Source organism: Cherax quadricarinatus, chromosome 19 (genome assembly GCF_038502225.1).
Source record: "Cherax quadricarinatus isolate ZL_2023a chromosome 19, ASM3850222v1, whole genome shotgun sequence".
In the NCBI taxonomy this organism is placed as follows: Eukaryota; Metazoa; Arthropoda; class Malacostraca; order Decapoda; family Parastacidae; genus Cherax; species Cherax quadricarinatus.
In genome coordinates, this window is record NC_091310.1 from 46,310,358 (window position 1) to 46,323,645 (window position 13,288).

Sequence of the window (13,288 nt, forward strand, 5' to 3'; positions counted from 1 at the left end):
TCCTAGGACTGACCCCTGTGGGTGTGGGTGTGTGAAAGAGAGTGTACTCACCTAGTTGAGGTTGCAGGGGTCGAGTCCGAGCTCCTTGCCCCCGCCTCTTCACTGATCGCTACTAGGTCACTCTCCCTGAACCGTGAGCTTTATCATACCTCTGCTTAAAGCTATGTATGGATCCTGCCTCCACTACATCGCTTCCCAAACTATTCCACTTACTGACTACTCTGTGGCTGAAGAAATACTTCCTAACATCCCTGTGATTCATCTGTGTCTTCAACTTCCAACTGTCCCCTTGTTGCTGTGTCCAATATCTGGAACATCCTGTCTTTGTCCATCTTGTCAATTCCTCTCAGTATTTTGTATGTCGTTATCATGTCCCCCCCCTATCTCTCCTGTCCTCCAGTGTCGTCAGGTTGATTTCCCTTAACCTCTCCTCGTGTGTGTGTATGTGTGTGTGTGTGTCTGTGTGTGTGTCTATGTGTGTGTGTCTGTCTATGTGTGTGTGTCTGTCTATGTGTGTGTGTGTGCTTTAACTGGTAACACACACACACACAGGTGGCGAGGCACAGGGTGAAGGCCGCTCACTTGAAGGCACGTGACAGGTACCTTGATGACACAGGTGACTTGCAGGTGAACACCTGGTGCTGACGCTGGCTAGGTGAACACCAGGTGCTGGCGAGGTGAACACCAGGTGCTGGCGAGGTGAACACCAGGTGCTGGCGAGGTGAACACCAGGTGCTGGCGAGGTGAACACCAGGCGCTGGCGAGGTGAACACCAGGCGTTGGCGAGGTGAACGCCAGGTGCTGGCGAGGTGAACACCAGGTGCTGGCGAGGTGAACACCAGGTGCTGGCGAGGTGAACACCAGGTGCTGGCGAGGTGAACACCAGGTGCTGGCGAGGTGAACACCAGGTGCTGGCGAGGTGAACACCAGGTGCTGGCGAGGTGAACACCAGGTGCTGGCGAGGTGAACACCTGGTGCTGGCGAGGTGAACACCAGGTGCTGGCGAGGTGAACACCTGGTGCTGGCGAGGTGAACACCAGGCGCTGGCGAGGTGAACCCTGTTGCTGGCGAAATGTGAACGACAGGTGCTGGCTGATCACACCTGGTGCTGCGTTTACCCAGGTGCTGGCAGTGACACCAGGTGCTAGCAGGTGAAACCAGGTGCTGGCGTGAACACCAGGTGCTGGGAGGTACAACCAGGTGCTGGCGGTTGAACCCAAGGTGCTGGCGGTGAACACCAGTGCTGGCAGATTGAACACCGGTGCTGGCAGGTAACCCAGGTGCTGGCGGTGAACCCAGGTGCTGGCGTTTAAGAACACCGGTGCTGGCGGAGTGAACCAGGTGCTGGCGAGGTGAACACGGTGCTGGATTGTGAACACCGGTGCTGGCGAGGTTGAACCAGGTGCTGGCAGAGGTGAACACCAGGCGCTGGCGAGGTGAACACCAGGTGCTGGCGAGGTGAACGCACCAGTTGCGGCGATGACCAGGTGCTGGTGAGTGCTACCAGGTGCTGGCGATGAACACCAGGTGCTGGCGAGGTGAACACCGGTGCTGGCGAGGTGAACACCGGTGCTGCGGGTGAACACCAGGTGCTGGCAGGTGAACCAGGTGCTGGCGAGGTGAACACCAGGTGCTGGCGGGTGAACACCGGTGCTGGCGAGTGACACCAGTGTGCTGGCGAGTGAACACCAGTGCTGGCGAGGTGAACACCAGGTGCTGGCGAGGTGAACCCAGGTGCTGGCGAGGTGAACACAGGTGCTGGCGAGGTGAACGCCAGGTGCTGGCGGGTGAACGCCGGTGCTGGCGAGGTGAACGCCAGGTGCTGGCGAGGTGAGCGCCAGGTGCTGCGGGTTACACGGTGCTGGACGTGAACACCAGGTGCTGGCGAGGTGAACCAGGTGCTGGCGAGGATGAACACCAGGTGCTGCGGTGAACACCAGGTGCTGGCAGGTGACACCAGGTGCTGGCGAGGTGAACACGGTGCTGTGAAGGTGCACCTGGTGCTGGCGAAGTGAACCAGGTGCTGGCAGGTGAACACCAGTGCTGGCGAGGTGAACACCAGGTGCTGGCGAGGTGACACCAGGTGCTGGCGAGGTGAAGCACAGGTGCTGGCGATGAACACCAGGTGCTGGCGAGGTGAACACCTGGTGCTGGCGGTGAACCCAGGTGCTGGCGAGTGAACACCAGGTGCTGGCGAGGTGAACACCTGGTGCTGGCGAGTGAACACCAGGTGCTGGCAGGGTGAACCCTGGTGCTGGCGAGGTGAACACCAGGTGCTGGCGAGGTAAACACCAGGTGCTGGCGAGACACCGGTGCTGGCGAGGTGAACACCAGGTGCTGGCAGGTGAACACCAGGTGCTGGCGAGGTGAACACCAGGTGCTGGCGAGGTGAACACCAGGTGCTGGCGAGGTGAACATTAACCGACATATACTCATTGCTGTAAACAAACTCGTCGCAAGACCTTTAGATACTGTGACACCACAGTGTGGCTGCCACCACACCACAGTGTGGCCTCACAACAGTGTAACCCCACATCTACACTACAAACTTTGCATACAAATAGCGTTTATCTTCTTTATTATGAAAGAGTTCTTCTTAAGGAAGGAGGCTGCAATCTCAGTGTGTCAGCCTCGTCTCGTGTGTCTAGCGAATATCCTAACGTTATTCTTTCAGTAAATTTCTCTACTTACTTTCCCTGGGTTAGGTTAGACTAGTTTTGATTAGGTTGCGCTAGTGTTTGTAAGGTTTTGTTAATGTTTCTTATGTTTGGTTAGTTTCGGTTAAGTTAGATTAGTTTTGGTTGGGTTAGGTCAGGTGGAGAACACAGTATTAAGTAATGAGATGGAGGGAGCTGAGAGATTAATGGAGAACACAGTATTAAGTAATAAGATGGAGGGGGCTGAGAGATTAATGGAGAACACAGTATTAAGTAATGAGATGGGGGGAGCTGAGAGATACTGGGAGAGATTAATGGAGAACACAGTATTAAGTAATAAGATGGAGGGGGCTGAGAGATTAATGGAGAACACAGTATTAAGTAATAAGATGGAGGGAGCTGAGAGATTAATGGAGAACACAGTATTAAGTAATAAGATGGAGGGGGCTGAGAGATTAATGGAGAACACAGTATTAAGTAATGAGATGGAGGGAGCTGAGAGATTAATGGAGAACACAGTATTAAGTAATGAGATGGAGGGAGCTGAGAGATTAATGGAGAACACAGTATTAAGTAATAAGATGGAGGGAGCTGAGAGATATTGGGAGAGATTAATGGAGAACACAGTATTAAGTAATAAGATGGAGAGCTGGAGTATTGGGAGAGATTAGTAGAGAACACAGGTTTTTAAGTAATAAGATGGAGGGCTGAGAGATAGCTGGGAGAGTTAATGGAGAACACAGTATTAAGTAATGAGATGGAGGGCTGAGGATTTGGAGAGATTAGTGGAGAACACAGTATTAAGTAATAAGATGGAGGGAGCTGAGAGATATTGGGAGAGATTAGTGGAGAACACAGTATTAAGTAATAAGATGGAGGGAGCTGAGAGATATTGGGAGAGATTAGTGGAGAACACAGTATTAAGTAATAAGATGGAGGGAGCTGAGAGATATTGGGAGAGATTAATGGAGAACACAGTATTAAGTAATAAGATGGAGGGAGCTGAGAGATATTGGGAGAGATTAGTGGAGAACACAGTATTAAGTAATAAGATGGAGGGAGCTGAGAGATTAATGGAGAACACAGTATTAAGTAATAAGATGGAGGGGGCTGAGAGATACTGGGAGAGATTAATGGAGAACACAGTATTAAGTAATGAGATGGAGGGAGCTGAGAGATATTGGGAGAGATTAGTGGAGAACACAGTATTAAGTAATAAGATGGAGGGAGCTGAGAGATATTGGGAGAGATTAGTGGAGAACACAGTATTAAGTAATAAGATGGAGGAGCTGAGAGATATGGGGAGAGATGAGTGGAGAACACAGTATTAAGTAATAGATGGAGGAGCTAGAGATATTGGGAGAGATTAATGGAGAACACAGTAGTGAAGTACAAGATGGAGAGCTGAGAGATATTGGGAGAGATTAATGGAGAACACAGTATTAAGTAATGAGATGGAGGGGCTGAGAGATATTGGGAGAGATTAATAGAGAACACAATACATGTATTAAGTAATGAGATGGAGGGGGCAGAGAGATATGGGGAGAGATGAGTGGAGAACACAGAGTGGAATAGCAAGTAGTCAATTAGCTTAAGTATGAAGCATGTACCAGCCACCCATTTCAGTTGCCGTGGCCTATGTATCATAACACCTGCTCGAGACACACCCCCCCTTACCTCGACCTCTCATAGGAACAACATATGAGTAGAGGAGCACAGAGTACAACTAGTAAGCCGGAGGGCGGTCGGTGCTGCCGCCCACCGGACTACCGGTACAGCTAGACAGGTCCTCTCTTCACTTAACATTTCCCACTCAACGTTGAGTAAGAAGACAAAATAAGTACCAAGAGCTGTCGAGTGAATGGCTTCTTGTATGCTTTCCTCAAATTCCCACTCAGACACCCATCAAATCTACTCTGAAAGCAAGCAAGTTGCTGTGACTAATTTTGTTTATTGTCTTGCCTGGAGTCTCCGGGAGGTTTCGGTCCACCCATCCTCGACAGTCCATGACCATAATTCTTTGCCCAACTAAGTTTTCTTTTGCTTTGCTAAATTATGTTGCTTATTCCACTCTGAAGAGTTCTGTCATGGTTTGATACAACAAACTGTTAGTTAATAAATCTTTTATTAATGTGAAGTTTTGTCAGGTGCCGCCAGGACAGGCCAGGTGCCATTGCAGGCGAGGTCAAGTTATGACAAGCGGAGGTGAGGGCAAAGAGGTCAGGTCATGGTATTTTTCTGTTGAATATATTGATCCAAGATAAACTGTGCAATGGACTGAGACAAAACACATTACCTGGGTGAGGTGGGTTGTCACAGCATCAACACACTTCACTCTTAATTTTGCTTCTTTCTTTGTATATAAGATGCGCTTGTTTTTAGTTCCTGATGTTTGAATGTGTGTTGCAGTGTATTACGCATGCGTTGCATGTGCCATCCCCTCTGCATACATATTTGTGTTCTTAAAGTCGACTATCTAAATCTCGTGATCACAAGGCCCGCATAGTATACTGTAAACTCCTGCTGTGCCGGTGTTCTTGACTGTTAACAAATCTCAGCCAAGAGATATAGAGAATACTATTATATCAGTTCATTTCTATGTGCTCTAAGTTAATGTTGGCTAAAATTATAGTGAGTGGAGACCCCAGTGCCATGCTACTTCTCTACCAACATATATACAGGTCTTCATCAGAGGAGAGGATATTAAAGCTCACACACTGTTCAACAATATCAGGCAAGACACGTGTGAAAACAATGAGGTCGAGGATTATGTGGTTAGAATTCCAGGAAATAATATAGTTTGATCGCTAGCAGCTCAGACGAACAACAAGGTTGCATCAAGACTAGCGAGTTGCTTGTTTTTGATGGTGGTATCGTTAAGCCGAGAGAGGTTTCCAGATCGTTAAAGATGTGAGGGGTTGGTGGTATTCTATAACTTACATAGGTGTTTGCTAGATGGCCTGAAAGTTTGGGTGGGGGGAGCTGGCATTGACCATACTGAAAGTAATTGGGCGTAATTTAATATTGTGTATTTTGGGGAGTGTATAGACTTGTGCAGATCTTGAGCTGGTGAGTTGGAGGTATGAGAGTTTCTTGTCTTGTGGTGCATGTAACAGAATCTTCCTTGCTTTGGTGAGATGTTATTTGATATTCTTGTTATGCTTTTGAAAAGAGATGATTTCGTAGGTGTTTGAGTCAGTGAGGAGTTCAATCATCTTGGATGGATAACTGCTGCAGATGTTGCTGCTGATGCTGCTGAGTATGACAGCTCATTTGTCCTCTGATCACCAATTTACCAACAGTGAAACGGAAGCCTTGACCTGAAATACTCTACTGGTATCCAAAACCTGGATACCAGAAACTCTGACACCGACTTCATGAAAGGATTCATGTGAGAAACACTCACCGTCGCTGGCAGCAAGTTACCAAGCCTTCACGTTACATTAATGATCTCGGTAACATTGCTAAACTACAAACATCAGGGCAGGGAAGGTTCTATCATGCACTTGACTTTGAATTTTTACTATAAAGAACAAAAAACACAAGAACGTGGAAATATTACAGAAATTCATTGTTTTTCATTCGTTTTTATAGATTTCGCATTTACATTCTTTAAACAGAATTAAGACTTATTCTTTGTTCTGAACTGTTGTTCCCTTCTTTGCAACCCCAGCTGCATTAACCTCTCCTTATCATCCTCATATTCCCATTTATTCTTCTCAGAACTGCTTTGTCGATCTTATTGTGCCGTTTATGTAGATTGGGAATAGCAAGGCCTTATAATACTAACCTTGTTGTGACTTAGTGGTTACAATGATCGGTTCACAACCGAAGGATTGAGTCTGGTGTCCGGAATGGGCTAGACGCATGTCTCCACACACCCGTTGTCCCTGTTTACCTTGCAATAAATAGGTGTTTTGGTGTTAGTAAATTTCTGTAGGTAGCGTCTTTAAGGGCAGTATACCACTGTCAGAGCCGGACTCTGAAATAAGTCTCCTTTCTGATTTTTCCCAATCTATGTATACTCTTTGTTAATTATTATTTTTTAAGCGACGGTTTGCAGAGCAGATTTGTTGTAGCGACGTTTCCCTCAGAGTTGAGGTTCATCAAACCATAACTTGATGAATCTCAACACTGAGCGAAATGTGATCAGAAAAAAAAAACTTGCTCTGCGGACTGTGTTGACTATACTTGACGACACCTTTTGCCAGCCAGTCAGACCATCTTAGTGACTGTCTTGAATGGCAATAATAAACCGACGTTAGCTGAGTATGATGAGTTCTATTCATCATTGTCTTGACTCATGAGAGAACTTCCCCGATACTGAATGACAAGAGTTTCATTTAATTAGACTCTTGTTCAAAACTATATCAAACTCCTAACTGAAGTTCTAGCGAACAACGTACAATGGTCTATATCGAAAAATGTAGATTTCTTGAGCAATAACGTCCTCTTGAAAAAGTGTGTCAGGCTCACTGATCAAGTAATGTCCATTATTATTATTTCTTAATTATTTTCAGGCATTAATGATCGTAATAATATGCCATCTGTGTATGACATATTACGAGAGAGAGAGAGAGAGAGAGATAATGTAGATAACAGCTCTTAGTTTGTAAATAAATTTAGGAACCCCAAACTTAACCTTGTAGAACCCTGTGAGAGAGAGATGGAGATGCTCGTCTATTTAGCTGCCAATACTCCAGGAGTGGTCGGGATAGTTTGCATTCGTTAACGCTTAAAAACTTGTGTTGATTGCTAGGTTGAGAGTTTTAGTGGCGCCGCAGTCGCTCAGCAAATGTTTACACTTATATTTTGCACTTAAAACATCTCTGTTAGTTGCGTCTTAATATCTGAAGAAAGAATTGTCTTAAAAAAAAAATATGAAAACGGACCACAGGCGCCATTTAAGAGGTAAACTCCAACAAATTTCGCAAATGAAGGTATCTAGCAAAGGCTTAGGGGTTAGAAACTACTAGATGTAATGTTATGTCTGAGGCAGGTTCTTACATGTATAGGTCGTCTAGACAAGCAGGAAACTGTTCTAGACTCAAAACGACTCTAGCTAGTACGATTCTAACTAGTCAGTTCCTTGAACTAATCTACCTGGACTTCCTACTCATTTCTGCAACATTGAAAGCTCCTGAAGATGTGTTGATTGCAACACGAAAGGCCTAGAGCTATCATTCAATTTTTCCTGTGGTTGTTTTGCATATGTTACTATGTATTTATGTGTACCTGTGCCTAAATAAATTTACTAGGGTGAAAGAGGAAAGGAAGATAGAAAGAGAGAGAGAGAGAGAGAGAGAGAGAGAGAGAGAGAGAGAGAGAGAGAGAGAGAGAGAGGAGGGAAGAGAGAGAGAGAGAGAGAGAGAGGAGGGGAGAGAGGGGAGAGAGAGAGAGAGAGAGAGAGAGAGAGGGAGAGGAGAGAGAGAGGGAGGGAGAGAGAGAGAGAGAGGGAGAGAGAGGAGAGGGGAGAGAGAGAGAGAGAGAGAGAGAGAGAGAGAGAGGAGAGAGAGAGAGAGGGAGAGAGGAGAGAGGAGAGAGAGGAGAGAGAGAGAGAGAGGAGAGAGATAGAGAGAGAGAGAGAGAGAGAGAGAGAGAGAGAGAGAGAGAGAGAGAGAGAGAGAGAGAGAGAGAGAGAGAGAGAGAGAGAGAGAGAGAGAGAGAGAGAGAGAGAGAGAGAGAGAGAGAGAGAGAGAGAGAGAGAGAGAGAGAGAGAGAGAAGGGAGAGAGGAGGGCAGATAATTCCACAAGTGAAAGATAATGATGAAGAATGTAGGTTTGAATGCCTTTATGCATTTTGATTGAGAAGATGATGATGTTGATGTTTACTCCAGTGGAGACAATCATCTTGATGGATAACTGCGCAGATGTTGCTCTACTGTGCTGAGTTACACTCATTATGTCCTCTGATCACACAACTTACTAACAGTGAGCAGCCTTGACCTGAAATACTTGCACTGGCTATCCAAAACCTGATGCAGAAACTCTGACACACGACTTATGAAGGTTCATGTGAAACACTCACCGTCGCTGGCAGCAAGTTCAAGCGCTTCACTTACATTAATGATCCGGCAGCATTGCTAACTACAACATCAGCGGGAAGGTTCTACATGCACTTGACAACTTTTACTATAAGAACAAAACCAGAACGTGGATATTACGAAATTCATTTGTTTTTCATTCGTTTTGTAGATTTCGCATTTACATTCTTTAAACAGAATTAACTTATTCTTTTTGCTGAACTGTTGTTCCCTTTGCAACTGCCCAGCTGCATTAACCTCTCCTTATCTCCTCATATTCCCATTATTCTTCTCCAGAACTGCTGTCGATCTTATTGTGCCGTTTATGTAGATTGGGAATGCAAGGCCTATATACTAACCTTGTTGTCTGCAGTGGTTACAATGTGCAGTTCACAACCAGGTTGTTAGATCTGGTGTCGGAATGCGGCTAGACTGCATGTCTCACACACACCCGTTGTCCTGTTTACCTTGCAATAACATGGTGCTTTTGGTGTTAGTAAATTTCTGTAGACGTGTCGTCTTTGTGGACAGGTACTACCACTGCTCGAGTCCGGACTCTGAAATAAGTCTACCTTTCGATTTTCCCAATCTGTAGTATACTCTTTGCTTGGTATTATTTAAGCGACGGTTTCAGATGCAGATGTGTTATCACGACGTGTTCCCTCAGGTTGGGTTCATCAAACGCACTGCATGAATCTCAACGCACTGAGGCGTGTGACTCAGCAAAAAAACTTGCTCTGCTGTCGCTGTGTTGACTACTACTGACGACACCTTTTGCCAGCCAGTCAGCCATCTCTGCTGACTGTCTTGAATGGCAATAATACAACCGCTTGCTGAGTATGATGAGTTCTATTCATCATTGTCTTGACTCATGAGAAACTCCCCGACTCTGAATGACAAGGTTTCATTTATTAGACTCTTGTTCCAACTCTCTCAAACTCCTAACTGCGTTCTAGCGACAACGCTACAATGCTCTATATCGGAAAATGCTAGATTTCTTAGCACATAACGTCCTTAGAGGAAAGGTGTCAGGCTCACTGATCAAGTAATGTCCATTAATTATTTCTTAGATTATCTTTACAGGCATTCATGTCGATGATATGCCATCGTGTATGCATATTGACGAGAGAGTAGAGAGAGAGGAGAGAAGCTAATGTAGATAACGCTCTTAGTTTGTAAATAAAGTTTAGGAACTCCCAAACTTAACCTGTAGGAACCCGTGAAGAGAGCTGGAGTTGCTCGTCCATGTTGGTCTGCCAATGCTCCGGAGTGGTCCACGCATGTGTTGCAGTTACACGCATAACCAGTGTTGATTGCTAGGTTGGAGTTTAGTAGCGCCGCAGTGCTCAGCCAAATGTTTACTACTATATTTTGCATTAAAACACTCTGTTGTTGGTCTTAATATCTGAAGAAAAGAATTGTCTTAAACAAATATGAAACGTACCACAGAGTGCCATTTAAGAGTAAACTCCACAAATTTCGCAAATGAAGAGTATCTACAAGGCTGTGGGGTTAGAACCACAGATGTGTAATGTTATGCTGAGCAGGTTCTTAATGTATACCAGGTCGTCTGGTACAGCACGAAACTGTTCTAGACTCAAAACGACTCTAGTGGTGAGTTCTACACAGTCAGTTCCTTGAGACTAATCTACCTGGACTTCCTACTCATTTTCTGCAACATTGAGAGCTCCAAGATGTGTTGATTCAACACCGAGGCCTGAGGAGCTACATCAATTTTTCCTGTGTTGTTTGCATATGTTGAGTACTAAGTATCTTATGTTGCTACTACCTAGGTGTAAGTATACAATTACCAGTGAGGGAAGATAAAGAGAGGAGAGAAGAGAGCAGAGGGGAGAGAGAGAGAGAGAGAGGAGGAGTTAGGAGAGAGAGCAGAGGTGGAGAGTACTAAGCAGGAGTAGGAGTGAGCAGCCAGGTGGGAGTAGAGAGACCAGAGTGGGAGAGAGAGAGGGTGGAGTAGCAGAAGTGTGGAGTGAGTAGACAGAGGTGTGGAGTAACAAGTGGGGAGTATACGAACCAGTGTGAGTAACCACACCAGTGTGGAGTGTACCACCAGTGTAGTGGAGTACACAGTGGAGTTATCACACCAGTGCTGGAGTAGCACACAGGTGGAGTTCTACAACAGTACTGAGATGCACACCAGTGTGGAGTAACCACACCAGTGTGAGAGTGTAGCACACACCGTGGTGGAGTAACACACCAGTGTGGGAGTATCCACACAGTGCAAGTACCATGTGGGAGTTGGTTCTACATGCCTTGAGCTACACCATTATGTGACACCGTGGAGTTACTACCAACCAGTGTGTGGTTACATACCAACCATGTGGAGCTGTACTACACACTTGTGGAGCTGGCTACCTACACATACTGTGGCAGTGGCTACACTACTACACACTATGTGGAGCTGGCTACTACACAACAGCTGTGGAGTCTACCACACATGTGTGAGTTACTACCACACAGTGTGTGGCTACCTGGCTGATCTACACACATGTGCTGTTACTCACCAGTGTGAGTTCTACCCACCAGTGTCAGTTCACCATCCGTGCGCTGGCTTACTACCACAGCGTGTGTGGGTACACACACATTGTGGATTACTACACCATGTGGAGTTACTGCACTACACCGGTGTGAGTTCTCCACGCAGTGCTGGCAGCACTACACACCAGTGTGTGGATTACTCTCACCGTTTGTGGCAGTTGCTACCACGTGTGGATTACTCCACGCAGTGGTGAGTACTACACACATGTGTGGAGTTCTCTACACCATGGTGGTTTACCAAACGTGCTGGGCTACTACACAACATGTGTGGTTATACACACCGTGCTGGTTACTACCACGCAGCTGTGTGCGGTTACTCCACACCAGTTGTGCTGAGTTACTACCACCGTGTCTGAGTTACTGCACCTGTGTGTGGTTGCTACCACGTGTCTGGTTACTGCAACCATAGGATTATTGCCACCTGTGGTCTGAGTTGCTGACCATACCTGTGCTGTAGTTACTACACCTGTGTGGTTCTACCACCGTGTCATGAGTTACTACCACCAGCTGTGCTGGTTCTCTACACCAGTGGTGAGTTACTCACCTGTGCTGGAGTTACTACCACACCATGTGGTTACTGCACACAGTGCTGGTTACTACCCACACGTGTGCTGAGTTACTACCACACCAGTGCTGGTTACTACCACTGTGGAGTTACTACCACCAGCTGCTGGATTACTACCACGCGCTGCTGCTGGTTACTACACTCAGCTGTGCTGGAGTTACTACACACTCACTGCTGTGCGAGTTACTACCCACCATGTGCTGGATTACTGCCACGCCATGTGTGGTTACTCCACGTGTGTGAGTTACTACCCTGCTGCTGCTGGATTCTACTACACCTGCTGGGTTACTACCACCGCTGTGCTGGTTACTACCACACCAGTGTTGGACTGACTACACACGCTGGAGTTACTGCCACCTTGATTACTACACGCAGTTGTGGAGTTACTACCCACCAGCTGTGCTGAGTTACTACACACCGTGCTGCTGCGAGTTACTACACGCTACAGCTGCTGGGTTACTACCACCGTGCTTAGTCTGACCACCCGGTGCTGGTTACTCCACACGTGTGCTGGTTACACTCCAGTTGCTGCAGCTGCACGTTGACTTACCACCGTGTGTGGGTTACTGCCACACCAGTTGTAACACACCTGCTTGGTTACTGCACCCGTGTGCTTGCTACACACCATGGTTTACTACCACCGTGCTGCTGAGTTACTACCACACCAGGTGTGAGTACTACCACCAGTGGTGGTTACTGCCACCTGTGGTCCATCAGCAGTGGAGTTACTGCCACGCTGCTGCTGGATTACTACCCACCAGTATCTGGAGTTACTGCACACGTGTGTGGAGTTACTACCACCCTGTCTGGAGTTACTACCCACCCAGGTGTGGCAGTTACTACCACACCGTGCTGGATTACTACCCGACCATGGTTACTGCCCACACATGTGAGTTACTACACCTGCTGTCTGGAGTTACGCATACACGCTGCTGCTGGATTCTACACCAGTGTGTGGAGTGGAGTTACTACCACGCCAGTGTGTGGAGTTACTACCACGCCAGTGTGTGGAGTTACTACCACACCAGTGTGTGGAGTTACTACCACACCAGTGTCTGGAGTTACTACCACACCAGTGTCTGGAGTTACTACCACGCCAGTGTGTGGAGTTACTACCACACCAGTGTCTGGAGTTTCTACCACGCCAGTGTGTGGAGTTACTACCATACCAGTGTCTGGAGTTACTGCCACACCAGTGTGTGGAGTTAGTACCACACCAGTGTGTGGAGTTACTACCACACCAGTGTGTGGAGTTACTACCACACCAGTGTCTGGAGTTACTACCACACCAGTGTGTGGAGTTACTACCACACCAGTGTCTGGAGTTACTACCACACCAGTGTCTGGAGTTACTACCACACCAGTGTGTGGAGTTACTACCACACCAGTGTCTGGAGTTACTACCACACCAGTGTCTGGAGTTACTACCACACCAGTGTCTGGAGTTACTACCACACCAGTGTGTGGAGTTACTACCACACCAG